General features: G+C 32.5%; 2 protein-coding genes across 3 annotated transcripts in view; one reads left to right on the top strand and one right to left on the bottom strand.

Moving 5' to 3' along the window:
- Positions 1 to 20,791, bottom strand: part of LOC102675043 (slit homolog 1 protein) — a 117,594-nt gene that overhangs the window by 81,325 nt on the left and 15,478 nt on the right. The gene's annotated exons all lie outside the window — the stretch shown is intronic.
- LOC102675593 (pre-piRNA 3'-exonuclease trimmer-like) overlaps positions 15,310 to 20,791 on the top strand; it is an 89,242-nt gene continuing 83,760 nt past the window's right edge. For both annotated transcript variants that reach the window (XM_006615628.2, XM_031510469.1), the window contains exons 1-2: positions 15,310 to 15,466; positions 16,360 to 16,483. The gene's annotated coding sequence lies outside the window, so the exon portion shown is untranslated. The remainder of the gene's footprint in view (positions 15,467 to 16,359; positions 16,484 to 20,791) is intronic.

Below are 20,791 nucleotides of genomic sequence, written 5' to 3'. Positions count from 1 at the left end.
AAAAAAAAAAAAAAAAAAAACGTGAAAGTACAATATGATTCTCCTAGTTTTATAAATAATCTTAAAATTATACTTCAAGAACTTATTTCTCATGGAATTTTTTATGTTTTTTTTACTGCTTCAAGAAAAAGATAAAATTCTATCTGAATTTCTTCCATTCCTTCTCGTCGAAAGAGAGAAATTATTTAACGTTAAACGAGAAATATTTATGAAAAAGTTGAAGCGGCTACAAGAGCGGTAAAAAAGAAAAATTCATTAGAGAACAAAATCTAAGGATATACCGCGTGTCGCTCATATATCAACCGTTAAATGGAAAGGAAGTCTTCTGTGGCTCTGATAATTTAAAGTTTTCGTAGGAGATATTGCGATTCACGATTTATCTTTAGATAGATAAAAATATCATTATTATTTTAGAATCGAGATATTCTCCCTTATGAAATCGTAAAAATGCAATATGTATAAAGATGTAATTAATATGACGAGAGAATTGCAATTATTATTTTTGTATAGTTTCTTATGTGTTTTTTTACATAAATATTTTATTAAACCGAGAGAATTTACCTTAAGTTTTCAAATTCATGGATTAAAAAAAAAAAAAAGAATAAAAAGAGGAAGAAGAAAAAGGAGAAAAAGAAGTTGACAAACGTGGGCAAATTCTCTTCTCTTTCGCAAAGAACGGGAATTCATCAAATTTGAACTTTCAAACTCACTTTTCGAATCATATAATAAAGAAGAAGAAGAAGAAGAAGAAGAAGAGGAGCGAAGATTAAGATTCGTTAGGTTCGTGTTTTCAAATTTATAAATCACAAAGAAGCGTAAGAAGAAAAAGAAGAAGAAGAGAGATAGAAGATAAAATGGGAAAAAACAGAGGAAAAGGAAAAATTTATACTTGGCGACTTTATAACGACGAAAAGTTGGCTCGCTCGTAACGGGATCAACCAAGATAATCTTATCGTCGTTTTTACAGCGTGGAGTCGGCTTAAGTCGGCATTTTCCGATTTCGGCCGTGGATAAGGCTGTTTCTAATACCGTTGCCGCGGCCATGATGTTCTTCTTCCCGCGGAACCTGTCCCAACCTCGTACAGGCATAATTTTATAGCCGAAACTTTTGCGCCTTCGTTCTCGAACCGGCGCGTACGCGACCCTCGTCGTTCTATCGATTTTCCACCCTGTGTTCTTCGTCTCTCCATACGGTTCCCTATTTTTCTCTCTCGCTCCATCTCTCCCCTTCTTCGATCCTGCTTCTCCCTTTCTCTCTCGTTTCCCACAACTTACGTAGCCCCGTTCTCGTTTCTCCGCCTCACCTCGGCTACTCGCGATCACTAACCCCGAATGGACGAGTTTCAATCAATTCCTTACCTTCCTTCCTCTCGATAAACACTTTGGATATCCTCGCATCCTTTCGATCGGTGTAACGAAAAATTATAAATGATAAGAACGATGGAGCAACTTTACGAATAAAAGAGTCATAAAAGGCGAGTTTTCCAATTACGATCAAAAGCAAAATCTATATTTGCTCGATATTCATCCATTCTCGAGGATCCTTCTTCCGTAATCTCAAACACTTGAGACCCAAGTATTCTTTATTCGCGGATTCATCCCCCGATATTCTCTTTCCACTCGTTCGATAAAATCATATCGCACCCGCACAACGCATTCCTCTTCCTTCGATTCATGTTCAAGTAATAAAGTAACGTTTCTCGTTCAACTTCTCTCTGTCCAGCAATTTTACTGGAACGAAACAGGAAGGGGGAAATATAACGACGATGCAATTTATCAAAGTCTCGTCCACCCTTTTATTTGCATCTCTTTAAATTTTTGCCGATTCGATCTTCGATCTTTTTCCTGACTACTTTGTCAAACTGACATCCAGAGGAACTGGATTAATCCACGTCGATCGACAAACAATGGCGAACGATATCGATCCCTAACGAGCATTCGTTTTTACCCTTTATCGGGTAAAAGTCGCTTTATCAACGATTAAGCTTTATCAAATATTAACGTTCCTCTTTTTCTCCTCAATTGTAAATATATATCGTTCGTTGGATAAATTACGTTGAAGAAATTACGTCGTTGAAGAACGATAAGCGGAGCTTTGGAATGTTATTTCATTTTGATAAGAAGGGTAACTTTTTTTAACTGTGAATTACCCTGTATTTTTTCCCTCTGATTCGTAATCGCTAAACGTGTATCGAATATCGAACGAGACGTGATAAATGTTTTCACTCGTGGAATTTTATTCCACTCGGTGAATAGGTAATAAACTGTGATTAATATTACAGTTTTTTTTTTTTCGAAGATCTGATCAAAGATTATTATAAAATGGTAACTCACGTTATCAAGGATAAATGTTGATTAAAAAGCGTTTTAATTTAATAAATACGTGCACTAATTAATATAAATACTTTTACGCTCTAATATCCCTAATCTCCGTGAAACAATGTTTCCAATCATCGAATATTCCATCAAGTAGAAAAATTTCAACTTCAAAACTCTCAAGTTTCGAAACGGAATGGAAAGTTGTCGCATTCGATTGACGATCGATGAAAGTGAATGACCCAATTCGAGCAGAGTCGAGAGGGAAAATCGTGTATTTCCGAGCTGCGAAATGTCACGAAACGCGTTTCGCCTCAACGACTTGGTTATTACGTGACATTTCTTCTCGAGAGGTGGATTACGGGCGGATCCAAGTGGTCGAGGAATGGTGCGAATTCGGGATGCGCTTGATGCAACTTTTATGCCCATCTTTTAATAGTTAGCACGATATCTGAATATCTGTTTATCTTTCCTCCTTTAAAATGTAATTTTCATCTATTTCTGAATTAATGAGGGTATTATCATCATATAGATTCGTGTTGGGTCAGAATTTCTAATTTTTTATTACGTTTCGAGGTAATTATTATTGTCACGCGTCTGTGAAGTTTAATGATAATCTCTTAATGGCAATTGTGATTGCATATTTCTTTTTTTCTTTGATAAATTTGACGAGAAAATTTATTTGTATCTCGGAATATGGATGGTCGTATAATAATATAATGTAATGTAAAATCATTATATATTATAATAGAATCATAATAATTCTAAATTTCGGTAAATTTTAACGGAAAATAGTTAAATTAATACGAAAATGCAATTGGGTCACGTGCAGCCAAACACGGTGGAAGGATTAATTTTCGAGGGGAGTATTTTGTGATTTAAATTATTTCCCCTTCACTTTTTCGAATAAATTCTAATTTGCATAACTCTTTTCACCGTTACATTAGAAACGGTACTGAAATAAATTTGATAAAATATATGGATTTCAGTTTCCAGAGTGATAATCCGAAATCGTATATCCATAAAATAAACTTTTCAACCTTCTATAAATTCTAATTTTGAATCCTGTACCTGTCAATTAATTTAATCCCACGAAATCCTTATCCTTTTAAGTACAGTACACACTTAATTCCATTATTCACATATTTCAAAGCAACCAACGAATTATTCGCCAAATTGTTCGTGAAAAAAATTGCAATCGTAATTATTGCACGAATCATCCTGAATTTTTAAAAATACAACGATCGAGATTCTCGAACTGATTAATCATTCCGATTACACATTTAATGGTGAATTTCAAAAATTAAATCCAGAAAAAAAAGTAACAGAAATGGAAAGAAAACGAAGGAAATTATAATTCGAGGCGAAACAAAGAAAGCGAAATAAACGCGTAAGGGATGTGGAGGGAAGGTTTGGCAAAGGGTTGAAGAGAGAAATTTGAAGAAATCGCAGCGGCCAAGAAAATATATAGAAAATAATAGAAGATGAAAACTTTTTAAAACTGTTACGTTGGAAAAAGGGTATAATAAGTTTGGAAAAATTTCTCCAACCCCCGCGCTCCTTGTTACGTCATCGTGCAAAGAGTTCGCGGTTGCCCTCTTTAGCCCGCGGTTCACTCTGACCTTTGTTACGCCTTTCCTGCGATTATATTCGTCTCGATCATCCGCCTGATAAATGTCGAACGAGAGAATGTTGCGGCAATTTTCTAAACTAGGTGATACGAATAATCGTAATATGCATTTCGCTTGCTCCACGATCTACGTGTGAAATCGAATGGGAAGAAAATGGAATAAAATTACATTAACTCGAAGGTTTCGTTTTTTTGGGGCGTATCGAGTTTGAGAATTTTTTGAGCGATAATTTCCTCGTAAATTTTGTATAATATTTCTACTGAATGAAAAACTGAATTCTCAGTGTCCCTGAGAAAAATTATGGATTGGAATCAACGATGAAAAACTCAAAGTTTTTATAACTTATATATATTCCTTGAGGAGGGAAAGAAAAAAAGAATAATAATTCGATTATTATTATTATATTATTCGATTAATTCAAATTTTCAAGTAGTCAGATTATCCGATAAAATTGAAATTGAAATTACACCAAGCGGCACAAAGACTATCGATTGAAACAACAGATTGGAATTTAAAAAGCGACGGATAAATTTTTAGATCGCATAATCGAGAATTTCATTGATTGCACCAACGTCTCGTATTATTCATTTCTCGAAGGATAATAATTTTTCTTTCCTTTTTCTTTTTTCGTAGAATGAGAGACGAGACGATTTTTCCAGAGGAGAAGATCGCAAACAATTTCGAAACGATTTGCACTTTCTCCACCGCGGAGAGAAATTTGTCCATTTGGACGGAGAACACTTGGTATAACGCAATATTTACAAGGAAAACGGAGAGAGGTGAGCGAAGAAGAAGTGGAGATCGATCGAGAGGAGAATACAAAACGAAATCAAATACATATAGGGAAAATCAGGAAGGAATTTCGCTCGTGAGAGAGGAAAAATTTCAGTTCAATTTCTTTATTTCGTCGATAAAAAGTTTGTTTAACGCGAGAGATATTTTAGAATTGTTCAGATAATTACTTATTATTAGAGATAAAATTCTATTTATCTCTAATTTTATATATTATCTATTCTTTTCTTCCATCGTTTCTTTATTTTATATGTATTTTTGAATAACTTACTTGTTCTAAATTTGTTCTGACCCAACTTTAAACGATATTGCAATATATTCTTGTTAGTCGGTACATTTTTGTACTTCTTTCTTTCTATAATAAAATTTATTTATTTTATTTATTAAACGAGCGAAGCATTTATTATTTCAGAAACGGTACTGAAAAAAGTATAACTTCGTAAAAGAAGAAAAAATTAGAGAATATATTTAATTATCCATTTTTAATTGACAAATTAAAATTATCCGAAAAACGTATCACGATTTAACATCATAAATCAAGCCGGTTGAATACGATTTCATAGGAAACGATTCGAAAGAAACGATTGGAGAAGAATTTTTCGTTCGCACGAATAATAAATGTCATCGACGAAACTCGAACTCGTTTCGCTTCCATCGAAGTCTGCGAAAGATCTCGCTATAAATACTCGAGGAATGGAATAAAGGAGGAACCGAGTCGAAGGTCGAGCCACGTATCCACGTTTTAAAGGGAGAGCACCCGTGAGATCCGTGGCTCGTAACACCGTATATCTCGCGAGTTTTGCGGGGAAAACGGGGGGAAAGGTGGGCGGCGAAGGAAAGGGTAATACATCAGAAGATAAGTCTTGAAAACAATTTCATTCGAGGAAACAAGTGTAACCGGGGAGAATACGGTAGATATGTATCATCGGATGAACGATCTTTGAATTTGTCGTTTCGAAACACGGGTTGAGCGTGAACGATGACTGTGAGTATTTCTAGAAATTCTTCGATATTTTTCTTTTTCATTCTTTCTTTTTTCTTTTGTTCTCGTTATTGTATTTAGATGTCGTTGGATTTATACAAAGCAATTCTAGGAAAAATAATATAAAAGATATGATAATATAATCTTTCTTGAGAAATGAAACCGATTGACAATTATGATTTTTTTCAAAAGAAAGAGGAAAACGTCGAGAGATGAAATTTTCTTTTTATCCTTTGCGAATATCGTATGAATACGTTGACTGTCTGGCAACGAAGAATTCTTTTCTTTATATTATTAATTCTGGAAATTCCTCGATTCTTGGAGATTGTTATCGCGATTTAATAATTTTACAATTAACCTCGAAACGCTCGTCAAGTGTATCAATGCCCACGAGAAACTCGTTTCTCGTGGAAGCGAATTAAACGATTTGGAAAATATTTAGACGAGAGATCAAGCTCGTTTCATTTCCTTAAAGAATGCAAACCTAAATCACACGAGATTTCCCAGGAGTGCGATTCGTCTCGAGCGTGCGAGACAGTTTGCCCTCGTAGAAACCGCAAGCTTCCATCGACCATTTCTCTGACCATTTATTATCAAACTAGATTTTTTTACTTCAGAATCAACGTATTTCGAATGATTTACCTTGGAGAAATAATTGAGCTGAGAGAAAATGATATCTCGTTTGATATTTAGATATTTCAATAATCAGGATTTTTGAAAAACTTTATCGATGTATCTTTCGAAAGAAAAAAAAATCGTATCGCGAATCTATAATATTTTTCTCAAAATGAGTTACATTCGTCGAAGATATGGAAATTCAACCACGAATTTCGGATAAAGGATAAAGAATAAGAGGGGAAAGAGGATAAAATTCAGTTTCGGGTGGAAATGAATTTCGGCATCAATCGAGTTAGAAAGCGTGGTTAACAAAAGGCGAATAAATAGGATTAAAAGGACGAGGGGGGAACGTAATGCGAAGGTGAAGAGGAAGGAAGGTATATAGCAGGGAAAACAAAGTTCTGTCAAGCGCAGCTTGTTCTCTGTTTCGAGTAAAGCAAGGAACGAAACGAGCATCTTTTCTTCGCCGAGGACGAGGATAAATGGATAGATAGACGAGAAGTTAAAGAGGTAAGATAGCGTAACGACGAGGACGGGGGAGGATGGAGGAGGGAACTGCTGACGGATAAAATGGGAATTTTTTTAAAAGACTTGTCTTCGGGAATGTTTTCAATTTCCTCGGTTGCTCGTAGCACGCTCTTTCGCAAACTATTCTCTACTTCTTCTTCCGGTTATGAAGAACCACTCTTTCTTCTCAGAGGCTCGATTTTAACAGCAGTTTATCGCATCGATTGTAAAAAGTAAAAAAAAATAAAGATAATAAAAATATCTTTTTGGAAATATAATTTATACAGATTTTCTTTGAATTAAAATTTATCCACGGATGGAATAATTTTTAATAAAATTAATCGCATTTCTTCGAGGAATATGGAGAAAGAACGCGGTCAAACGAAATAAAATAACTTCGAAAATATAATTTATGTAAACGTGCGTCAATAAAGTTTCGAACTCGTTGAATTAAAATTTATCCAACGATATAATTTTGAATAAAATTATCGCATCTCTAAGGTAAGCGCGACTGTTTCTTCTTGAACAACGTCGAACGTAAATAAAAGGAGTTGCATTCGTGGAATATAATAAAATTTTGAATAAAATTTAGTTTAGGAAAGTTTCTCGTTGAACGTTGAATGGATAAGATTTCTTTTTTTAAATACGATTATTGCATTCGAGTGTATATTTGAAAATTCCTCTTCGATATGGAATGCAATATGGACGACTTTTTTTCTTTTTTATTTTTTTCGTAGGAATGAGAAAAATCTACGTTTCCATCGAGAAAGACGTACACGTAGATAACGATTCCGAGAGTTCACCCGAGGGTGAAATAAATAGCGAATGAATTAATTGCGACAGAGACAAAGAAGAGAGTGAAGGGTGGGAGAAGTCAAAGAGCTTATAAGTATTAAAGTGTAAAAAGGAAGTGAGTTTCCGTATAACTTAAATTAGTTTTAAACACGTTTATTGCATTACGAAAAGCTTCTTCTTATTTAAGCTTTCTCTCTTCCCTCGACTTTTATTCATTCAAACCCGGAAGACGGTAGCTAACCTGGTACGAATGTAATTTTCAATGAAATAATAAAAAAAAAAGAGGGGGGGAGGAAAGAAACAGTAGAGAGAAAGAAGGGGACGCGTTAAAAGTTATTCAATTTTTGCAACATTTCCAGCCCAGATTTCCATTCTCTTTCTTTGTTCTACAAACGTAACGATGCGAGTATTGGCATATCAACATAAAGTCTCATCATATCGAATAAATACATGCTTTTAATTTCCTCGTTTCCAACGACATTTTTGTTTTTATTTCGATAACGATTCGATTTATATGAATGCGCCAGAGATTACGAATTATTCAAGAATAAATTTTTAACGATATTTTACGATGATTTTTATTACTTTTATATATATATATATTTTTCTATTTTATTTTTCACAGTAATAAGCGAAATAAGAATTTTTAGATAATTTTTAGATTTTTATATTTTTGAGGAAAGGGTACGTGAAATGGTAAAAATTGTACTAATGTTGAAAAGGAATATTCTTCTAGGCCACGATGCTGCTAGCATGCTAAGCAGGCACATGTATCGCTCAGTTTTTATAAAAATATCGTTGGAGACTCGTGGTTATGATAATTTTCTTGGAATTTCTCTAAGAACTTTTTACATGTTTCTTCCAATATCGAGAATAGTTTGAATTATTTAAGAGTATCGCTATGATGTTACGTCTAAAAATATGTCGAGACAGGCTTTACCTTTCTCCTTTTACATTTTCAATATTCGAACAATCGAAAAAGATACAAATGTACCCCGTTACGATAATAAATATTGGAAGAGTCGATTTCATCGATTCGAAAAATATATCCAATATCGACAAAAATGTAAAATATCGCGAAAGACTATCGATCGAATTATAAAAGTAATCTTTTTTCTTTAAATCAATTTCTTAATCGCAAGAAATCAATTTTTAAATAATATTTCCAATTTTCTTTTATAGAAACGGAGAGTAATTCCATCTTGGCTCGTGGAATTTCCTTTTATTTCGAATCGTTCCATCAACGTTGGTCCAAACGCGGCAGATACATTCGTATTAGGTCGACAACATTTAATCAGACGAAGAGCGGTTTGGTAATATTTTCCGGTATCGGACGGATGTATTCGATTGATTTCACGGCCAGGTTGCATGCCCGTGGCTCGATGATGAAAGTTTTCCCGATGAAAGTCGGATAAAGGAATTTACTTCAAAAAGAAATCTTGTTTCATCGGAGTAAAAGACCGCGTATTTCGGTCGTGGAACGTATGCCAAAGCAGTTTACGTCCTCCTCGATACAATTCCATCGGCACGCGGAACGGATACGAAATCTACTTACAACTATATTTTTATATTTCATGATATTTTATTCGACGTAAGATATCGAAACAGGGAAATATCAATATTTCGAACACGATATAAAAAAAGAAAAGAACGAAGAATTTAATCCTTTTAAAAAACTAATACTACTTTGAGAAAAGTTTTATAGGCCAAGTGTCTAGAATTATTGTAATTTTTTCAATATACGATAAACGTGAAATCTATGAAAACAATTTTCCAAAGATCAAGGTTGAATTTCTCAATTTTCGAAAGGATTCGATTTATAAAATCTAATACAATTATTTTGAAAAATGTTTGATAAAAATAGAAAATTAATAATTAAATATTTAAATTAAATGTTACGTGAATTTCCAATTTGAACGAGTACTTGGAATGATTTTTTTATGGCGAGAAGAGACGGAATCGCAAGTTGTAAACTGTTAAAACACGGAACACGTAGACGTGTACGTCAGCGCCGGCAGTTTCATTGCAAGTTTCGAACTTTTGGATTTCGAAAAAGATAAGTTTACCGTGAAATTTGCGAACAATGGAACTTCTTAGAAATTCTCGAAGTGGGAATGGAAAATCGTAGGACGTCGATGCATATAAATAACGCTCCAACAATCCCGATTAAAGGACAAGGATTTCAATAGGAACTTCGTTAAACTGACCCGAAAGCGTGCTCGAAATATAATCTTCTCCTTTTAAAATTCGAACGATAGCCTTCGTTTCATAATTCGCTTTCCTTAACTGCGAAGAACTTTCAATATCTCCAGATTACCTTTAATCGATACATGCTCCCCGATAATCTTCAATTACATTAAAAGTTCATAACTTGTAAATCCACATTTTTATTCCTTTTATTCTTATACCTCGATACAACTTCGTTACAAGATCAAGGAAAATCCTATATGACTTGACATTTTCCTCGCTTAAATTCTAAATGAAATTAATTCATAATTTGAAGGAAACGCCTTGTACATTTCGATTACGCCACAACAGTCGAGTTAAGAAATTTATCGATGTATCATATTTCGTTCAATTTTTCCATTTCTAAAAAATACTTTCCTCTTGTTTCTCCACGTATAATCGAATTAATTGCGGAAATTTGAATTAACCGCGCAAAACGTGATAAAACGGAATCGCATAAAGGGATATTAATAATGAAAACGGGGGAATACTGAACTGTATTCGTTCGTGTCGTCTGAATTTACCGGAAAGGACGAGGGACGACAACTCTTATCCGCGAAATATTCGCATCTGATTCGAACGAGTCGAGTATCCGCAAACTCTGTTGCACAGGGATCCAAGAGAATTTGCATCCCGTGTTAAAATTTACCATCTGCGGAATACGTATTTCGTTTTTTATTCTACCATTGTTTTTCCCGCCACGCATTCACGATTATCGTTTGTTCCAACGATAACGAATCCCTGCTGCTTTTACGACGTTCTTCATCTCTCTCGATTTCTCTTTTCTCTTTTGTCGAGAAATTAATTCTGGGAATGCATTTTCGAGAATTCTCAATCGTGAATTTCTAGGAATTTCTAATAGAATCTCTGCAATTCGAATGGTGTGTATCAAAAATAAAGATATCGAAAATTGAAAAACTTCTTTTTCAAAAGTCATTACGATTGGAAAATTATTAATTCGTCGAAAATTTCGATAAATGTATCGTAATATAATTCTAAGAAATATCTAGTAAGATGTGGCCCCGAAAATTTGCCCATTATTAGCGGCAATTCGACCGAATTCGAGGGACGTTAAAAATTAATGAAGCATGAAATGAAATGTAAACGCAGTCTCCTGGTGATAACAGGGGTACAATCGTTGAAAACCTTTTCAGAACGGTCTCGCCTCTTCGAGAAACTTCATTGAAATAACAGTATCGGAACCGCAAATGGAAAGAGCGGAACAGAAAGAAGGGAAAAAGATTAAAATACAACTTTGTTGCCGCATTTCTTGCGAAAATATGACATTTTCCATTACACCGTGTCCAGATATTTCTGGATAACGTGGAAAGGCGTTTCCCATACGTTTAAAAATGGTTATTTTTACCTGTGAAATTTCTAATATTTTTAGCCTCGAAAATTCGCGGCCGAAGAAAAAAAAAATACAGTGGGTGTATCGAATAACTGTCTCATAAACGCGCGACCGAAATACCTGTATATTTGAAACTTTGTTAAAAGCATCGTGACGGGACAAAAGGATATATTCAAACGCGATCAAACTACTCCGTCCATTAGCGATACAATCGCTCGAGAGAAGGTTAAACTCGAGGGCAAATACGGAGGGTTGGAGCGAAAACAGCTGACGATTTTCAGAATGTAATAAAGCCACTTCGTACCAATGAATTTTTAATTCTGCTATTCTCGTGTATCGATTCGTGTCAATGTTATGTTAGTGTATATAAGTGTATATAGAAAGATTTATCTTAGAACGTTGAAACACTAAAAATTTTATTCTACGAGACAATCCTATGTTTCATCATCAACGAAGATCATTGAAAAAAAATCCAACGAATTATTCACTTTCGAGAAATACTCTCGAGATAAATATATTCTGAAAGGAAGAAGAATGTACTAAGAAGAGGAATTCTCCGAGGAGGACCATCCTATTTATCCTTGACAGAGGGTCGTTAATTGATCCATGAATCACTTTTCTCGAATAAAAAAATTCGACAAACACTGCTAAATTCCATTGTTATCCCTGAAAGAGACGCGAAATTATTCCGGTCGCGTGTGTTTCTCTTACGCAGTTACAACACTGAAAACGCTGTTCGTGAATAAGCTCTATCGGAAGTTGCAACAGTTGCGACTATCTACAGGAAATGTTATGTTTCGTGGCGGTTTCGCTGGGAACATCCATAAATAGAGTATTAAGAGGAAAGACTGGAATAATCTTGGAAGCTAATCGGAAGGAGACGATTGTTGTTCGAGGGAATTTGGAACGCGTGATAGGAAGTCGGAGAGATAAGAATACGAGGCTGACGAACGTATTGACGTATCGTTACGTCATTGCACGAGTATAGTTCGAACGTTAACGCGTTACCATCGAATGGGGTTGAACAAGAGAAACCGCGATATCGATTTTACCGTTTCCCTATGATCGGGGGAAAGAAGGGATGAAACGTGGGCCGCAGACCTCGCTAATCTAGATTCGAATTGTGTCGGTGGGTAGAAGTTGGAAATGAAAAAATAATGAAGATAGAAATCCAAGAATATTGAAACCGATTCGAGGGAAAGGAAAAAGAATTGATTAATTGGTATCATTGGTGTATAAAAAAATTTTATCCTCCTCTTATCGAAATTGTACTTAAAAATATTCACTTTGGAGATTAATTTTATACCCTTGTCGAGCTTTTTCCATATACGATGATTTATTATGCTTTACGTAAATTTTCATTAAATCAATACTTACAAACAGAGATATAGACATCCATGCTCAACCAATAATATTGTTTCAACGTGCGTAAACAAAATCCTCGCAAAATTCTCGACAATGCGATCGAACCTATTCGAGATGGAAAGAAACGTGTTCTCAATCCTAGTTATTCAATTCGAGAAATGTATTTTCTGGAAGCTTGCCCGGATTAAATGAAAATGACATTTCGAAATATGTATTTGGAATGTGTAAGAAATTGCTCTACACACAGCCACGGGCTCGTGGTAAGAATAAAATATCGTGATTTCGCCGCGATTTGTAATCCCTCCATTTCTTGCTCATTTTTCTATCCTTGGGAGACGCGACCACTTATACGAGACATCTATTGCTGTTTCATAGCCGCTCGAGAAGCGAGTGTGCTTGACGTGAAGAGGAACGGTTAGACAGACATCAACGGTATGGTATGACTCAAGGTTTTTACTTAATAATCGATATTTCGATTTCAGAACGTCCGAAGATAATTGCGCTCGTTACCGACACGAGAAATTTTATCGATTCTTGGTATAAAGGCTCGTTCTTAGACGTCCATTCACGACATTTAATCGTGCTCCGTGATCCCTGATTGATGATTAAATCTGGTTCACGAAGATAGAAAATAAAGTGATTCTCAATAACGCGCAAAATTTGAAATTTTTTAATTATTGGGATAAGAGGGACGAATACACCGTGCTTGAATATTTTCAAGTATTGAAAAATTATTGATTGTTCCATATTGATTTTAAATTTAAATATTTTAGGTATACTTAAAATAGAAGAAATTTTTGAAAAATTCACAGAGTACCCTAGTGACCCTGTTTAGTATTCCAAGAATGAGTTTTAAAAATTAAGAAAAGAAATTATTCGAGACGTATAAATGTACTATATTCGAATTTAGAAGTTCAATCGTCGTTTATAGTGGTGAAATAAATTTAATGACACAGAATTCTATTTTTCGACCGCGAACAAGACCGAAAGTTATCAAACGATAATGCTTGCGATATAGGTCGACCAAATGGTCGATGAATCTATAGATTATTCACTATTCTGTACAATCCAATCTTTCTTGTGATAGATATCTATGTATATTGTAATTTTTCACGTAAAAGCTTTTTGATAGATAGCTTTTGATAGTAAAAATGCTACACCGAGTATATAATTGGCTTTATACATATTATAATATTAGTTAGTCGGATAACATGTTACTAAATATCGTTAATTTAAAGATAATTCATTTTTTCTTTAATTAAACGAATATATGCAAATTTTAAAATGATTTTTTTTGAATTAAAATTGAAAATTGAAAATAAATAATTGATAAAATGAAATATATAATGATACTTACTGATGAAGACAGTGATGTGTGAACTTTACGTATGATGTATCGAATGAGAATATGAAATGTGCCCAGGAAAGCAGTGCTAGATGATTTGTCGCGGAACCAGTTTTTTACTTCTCATCGAATCATTGAAACACCTAAACATATGGAATATCATCAATAGAAAATAGAAAATAATGTTCGTGATAATATTCATGATAAAAAAAAATTATTTGTGAAATCGATAAAAGATTATATTTCTTATAAATTTTTAAATATATTTAATCCTTATGTTATTATTAATTTTGAGATAATTAAAATTAGAAAAGCAATTTCATCAAAAAAAAAATGAAGCTCATTAATAACGTGTTATAATTTATAATACGTGCAACGATATAAAATTTTATAGGATTGTTGACACATTGTTGCCATCACGGTAGTTATTGATTAACGATTTAATATAGGATCCTTGTGATTCATTTTTCAATAAGAACTAATTAATATTCATCATTTTTCAATAAGATTAATTACAATACGATTTCCATTTTTAAAAAAACGGTTATATTTCGCTACGCATTAAACTCGATTAATAATCCTATATACATTCATTGAAAGTATAAAAATATATATTATTCGATGACAGATTATTTTAATATAATTTTTATGTTTTTTGATGTTTCACAATTTCATCGATAGAATATTCAAGAAAAAAAGAATATAAATAATGAAAAATGATATAAATAATTCATAAAAGCGAGGAATACAATTATTATCCAAATATTATTACTCGAGTAAAATTTATTGCGTATGTATAGTATGAATATGTAATTCGTTCTATATCATTTCCAGAATTTTTCTTTTTGTTATTTCTTTTGTATTTGTATTGGTTTTTGTCATTGTTCTTTATGTTTCTTTTTAAACTATTTTATTATTGTATTCTACTTTTATCGTGTATATTGCAAAAACGTACAATGCATGCAATTCTTCGTTGATTCTAACCTAACGTTTTCACAAACGTCTCGAATTATTTTATAACAATTTTTTATTTTTTATTTAATTGTACTTACATATTAATTTACACGATGCAATGGAAAAATTATCTGCTTTTCAAATTCTACTTGATTATACGACACATATAAAAATTGAACAACTTTCTTTTGTCATTATTTCATATTTCACATTTCATCCACATATATTAACACACATCATATCATTTATCACACGTTCAAAGACACAACGAATTGCAAATACCGATAAATAAAGCTATTAAGTTAAAATTTGTACAAATCGAACACTTTAATAAGTATTACTTATTTCTGATGCGTAATAATAAATTGCGTCGTAATATTAATTATTACGTTGAAATGGCGCTGATATCGATCCTGCGCATGCGATCAATGCGCAAAGGGAATTATGGGTAAAATATTGCTAAATTTGTTAGTGCCCATATGAAGTGCAAGCAGTGAAAGTGCGTCGCAATTAGTGAAACTTTTTAATTGATTAGAAGCAATGGATCAAGATAATATCATTTATATCAACGATCATCACATCAGGTAATTAAATTTTAACTTTTATATTACGTATATATATAATATAAAAGATTTTTCGATAATAAAAGCGAAATACTATTCAAAAGGTTATTCCCATATAAATGTCGATATAAGTGTCGAGAAAAGACATTCAAAACTTTTAGAAATTCGATTAGAAATACATAAAATAAGATTATAAAGTAAAACTTTTATTAAGAGTACAATTAATTTTTGGTTAGATTATATATATAATAAGATTAGTATATTAAAATTTTTTAAATCAAGCATTTTCATATTGTAAATCAAACAATACTCATTATGAAGTTTTCGAATTAAATGCGTTTAATTAATCTTTCAAAATTTTTTTATTATTATATTTTCTCATCGAACTTTCTTGAAATAATTACTTGTAAATTAATTGCTTGTAAAGTTTCGTTTGAAAAAAGAAGTTGTTAAAGAATTTTTTGTGTGAACTTTTTTTTCGGTTCGTAAAATAACGACGAACCGCAGAATGGAATTTCACAGAAAATTCGTTTGGTTAATGTAACAACGTTACAAAGGGTGATCGTGTGGATAGCCTTGCACGTAAAGATTCTCATTTCTGTCGGCTCATTATTTCGTGGTTGCTAGAAACAGGTGGCCTCTTTCAAATCTATTGGATTTTTAGCACTACGTACTGTACTGTATAGATGTTATCGTTCGAAAATGTTATCGTTTGAAAATCCAATGGTCATTTTCGAAAATTTTCGGATTTCATTGTGATTTATAACAATACGCTTTATTCTATTTTACCATATATTTATTTATTTCTTTTCCAAATAGTTTTTCATATTTTATATGTTGTATAGTTAATAAAATACTTATTTTTTTTTACATTTATATTAATATATAATATTAATATATCTATATTTATACAGGGTACAACTATAAAAAAGAACGTGTCGAACAAGAGTGACTATCATCGACATATCGAACGGATACAACTATAAGCTACATACCGAACAGATGCAGTTATAAAGAGATAACATTCTACATGAAGTGGTAAGTCAAAAATTTATAAAATTTTTTTCCGTAAAATTTTTGAAACTTAAAAACAAACGAATGGCTTTGAATACTATTTAGTAATTATAAATAAATTCATCTTATATTCCAATAAAACATTATATATAACAATTTCTTATACTCGAAACTTCCAAAACATTAAAACGTACGATTACGAGCGTAACGGGTTATCTCTGAAAAAAAAAAAGATAACATTTGCGACATATATGGTGCAATGATAATATCAGAGTACGTGTTTTACGGAATACAGCCACTTAGTCTCAATTTCAAGCTCGAGCTCACCCCCGTGTACAGCTGTACATGTCCCACGGTATTATCGTTTCGTTGTGGCTCGCACGTTATGCGATAGCTTTATTTCACGTGTAGCTAGAGCCGAGATTCGATAAAAATGTAAATTCAGGCATATTTATGTCGCGAGTCGATCGCGCGAAAAATTTCAATGCGGCCCCTAGCTTTATCGGTTCTTTATCCCTATAAGTGCATATACGACGAGCACCAATTAATAAAATACTCGTATAAGGCGAGCATCAATTAGGCTTTAAAAGAGAATATCGACAAATTAATTTGTTCCTGCTTAGAAAGTCGTTAACTAAATTCTGAAGATTTTTTATTTTAATATATTTATTAATAGAATATTACTTTTTTTTTCTAAATTAACCAAATTCGGATCTTTTATCTTAAAGCATTTCTTGTTAAACTATCTATTATTTTATATATATTATTTTTTTTTCCTTCATTTAAATCAAACTTGAAAGATTTACTCTTAATAGAAAAAGTTGAATTCCACTTATGGTTAGAGAGTTAGAGATTTTTGTAAAAAAAAAAGTAGTTTTTTAGTATAAAAAAAGTATAAAAGTCCTACTACAAAAATAGAACTTAGTTAACGACTTATCTATATCTTCTATAAAAGTGTAGAATTCTTTCCAGGATTTTGAAGAAAAGAAGAAAAGAAGAGAATGATAATAGATACAAGTAAGTGAAATATAATTTTTAAGAGATGTAGATTTTATGATATTTTTGACGCGAAATGAATATTATTGATTGTAATAAAAATGTATATTAAAGATTGTAAAAAGAAAGAGGGAGTATATATAGTAACGGAAGTGAGAGCTTTCTGGGATTACTAACGATAAAGGTGGCTTCTAGTCATAGAAGGGAATTCTATTAAATGTAAAAAAGCTTTTTGAACATAGTTTCTCTTTTTATTTTTCTTTCTCTCTCTCTCTTTCTCTCTTTTTCGCCGTGAAATTATAGACTATAAATATTAAAACGGGATTGCACAACACCTCTCAGAACGTTCACCCTGTAGAAACTTTTTCTCAACTTCTTACTCTCTTTATAGTTATCGAACAAAGATATGATAATTTTAAACTTTAAAAATTTCGTGTATTTATTAGATTTTTGTTTATCATTTTTCTTTCGCGTATGCATGATGCAAGGGTAAGAGATGAAATAAGTTGTAGGATAGGGATCCAGTTTTTTGTAACTAGAAAAATAAATAAGATGTATCTATTGGATATCACATGTATGGATAAAGCTGTATGAAATATCGAGGCGTATTTTAGTAAAAAGTGAGCGAACTATTCGCTCTTGTTTTCCTGTTCCAGAGCGCGTGTCAGGTACTAAAGTATTACCAGTCCATCGATCGTGGGCAACGTCTATAGGAAAGATGCCCCGGTAAAATATAGTGAACAAACACTCTTGCTGTTTTAGGCTGATATATTTTCTTTTTCTAAAAGATCCTTTAGAAAATCTTACAACTATAAATATCAACTATAAATATCAGACAGTAAAATATAAAATTGTTTTCTATATTTATTTCAATGTATTAGAGATAAAAAAAAAATATTTAACACAAATTTCAAGATATTGATTATACAGGGAAAAAAATTTAAAAGTGTAATTTTTACAAATAAAAAATAACAGGATGAAATTTTAGTAGGTCAATTTTGGTGATAGATAATTTGCGGTGAAATATTCTATATAAAAATAAATATAAAATTAAAATAAAAAAATATAAAATGAAGTTTTTTCGTTGAAATTTTCATTTTTCTGAAAATTAACTTCACTGACACGTTCACGTTGAAGATTTAATCAAATATAGGCAATATTGTTTCTTTAAAAAAAAATATATATTTTTTTCTATATTTTTAATTTCTCGTATTCTATTATTTTCTCGTGTATAATTAGGCTTATTCGCGCGTACTTTCCAAATTTCCAAATCTTTTTTCAAAGACGAAGTTCGGAATAAAACAATTTAATTTGATTCTAATCCTTCAATTGCAAGGTATCCCGTATAATAGTCTCGTTTACATACATACATCGATATTAAATCAATTTTGGATATCTATAATTCAATGAACGATAATATTAAATTATAGTTGGAACTGGCGGTAATGGTTTTTGTTAAAACCTTGCCTTGTAGTATCGGTGAAAATCGGCGGCATGATTCGATTGGCCTCGAGTCGAGTTTAGCGCAAGTACGGTATTCAAAAGGAGACATAAACCAGCATGGAGTTGTCTCGCCGTATGGTATCGATCCCATCCAATTCTGGAAGGTCAGAAGTGGGATACATCGTTATTAATTGCACATCAGATCGTGCAACACGGTACTAATCTAGATAATTGCGTTGTACCTTGTGGATCGAACGTTCGACTGTTTCAATAAATCGCAACTAGTTTAATTATCGAATCAAAACATGGAAATATCGAACGGAATGTTTTCCATGTCTGAATAATTGAAAAAGTTGGAATCAATTTTCCCTGTGTACGATTTTTCTCTGTTCTTCCAACATCGTGATTTCTAGAAATGTTATTTTACATAATTGCGAATTCTTGCGTGTAATCGATGCATAAATTAGCGTAGATTAAAATATATCTTTAATTCCAGTTCACGAAGTATAATAGAACATTTATCATCTTAGACAAATAATTCTTACGCGAATAATTTAATCTCGAAAATAATTAATTTTCTTTTCGTCAAATATCTCTCAAATAAACTCAAAATAAATTGTCCCGTCGTTTATCTTCCATTTTGAGGAACGAATAAATTTAACATCGGTTAAGTATCTTTTTTATAATATGAATTCCGCGAGATTTTTAAAAAAGAAGAAAAATTTCTATCAAGAAGAGCACACGAGGAGGGGAAAAATAAAGGAATTTTCGTGTGTAATTAACGGAGAAACAGACATACAAACGAATGTATCTTTAAAACATGGTGTCTCGGTGTTTTTAATAGAAAAATATCTCCATGTTCCATGGAAACACTTTAAGCAACGAATCGTTGGCAAAGAGCAGACAAATGCAAACGTTGCGTGAAACGTGAATCACGCGACACGCCACCGCAATAAGTAAAATCTTACATCGGTTTTCTCCGTTTAAATGGAATTTTTATGCGAATTCTTTTTTTCTTTTTCGGACGATTAAATTGTTGGATCGTTAATTAAGCACCCGATCGTTTAATTATTCGTGCACGCGAAATTATTATCCCGTTTCGTTCCAATTTTTTCGTTCTCTGATCATCTTATCAGGAATATAAAAAGTAGGTGAAGTTTTTAGAGAAAAATAAAAGTTAGTCAGTTTCTCTTCTTAAAATTTCGAGAGAACTTCTCTTATTGAGAAATCTCGAGTGATTCACTCGAGTCCTTGTTTTACTCCGCGCCATTCTCTTCACGCTTAGAAAGTTTTTGGTTCGTTTGAAGAGAAATTTCTATTTTAGAAATCCTTTTGGAAATTCTTTGGATAGATTCTTCCACTTGGATATTTTCCCGATTCAGATTCGAGAAGTACGTATCAAACTTTTCTCGTGTGAAATTTCTTCTTTCTTGAGGGGATATTAAAGGGGGCGATATTTATCACGATCGTAAATAAAAAGTGATACGCGTGCAATAAATTTCATACGGAGGTCGATGGCGTCAACGTGGGTGATTGTTAGATGCACGTAAGGCAGGTTCGATGGATAATTTCGTGTAACTTGGCACGATAGACGTAAGACGTGAATTACTTTCACGTTTGGAAGACGGTTTCGGATAGCGATAGAATCAAGTTCAAAAACGTGCTTCTAAAAATATCTAAAAAAAAAAAAAAAGATTAATCTCGAATAAATGGAGAATTTTCTTCGAACTTGTTCAATTACTTTCTGCCAATCTTTCGCACTCGAATTCTACTTGAAATTATTTCTTCTTTTCATTAATTTTATCGAAATAATTCTTCAAAGTTTCATTTGACAATTAATAATGACAATAAAATTTCAATTTTATTTACAAAATTAGCTCCTTCAAATTCTGT

This window comes from Apis dorsata, unplaced genomic scaffold, assembly GCF_000469605.1.
Source record: "Apis dorsata unplaced genomic scaffold, Apis dorsata 1.3 scaffold_227, whole genome shotgun sequence".
NCBI lineage: Eukaryota > Metazoa > Arthropoda > Insecta > Hymenoptera > Apidae > Apis > Apis dorsata.
This window is presented reverse-complemented; position numbering and strand designations above follow the sequence as displayed.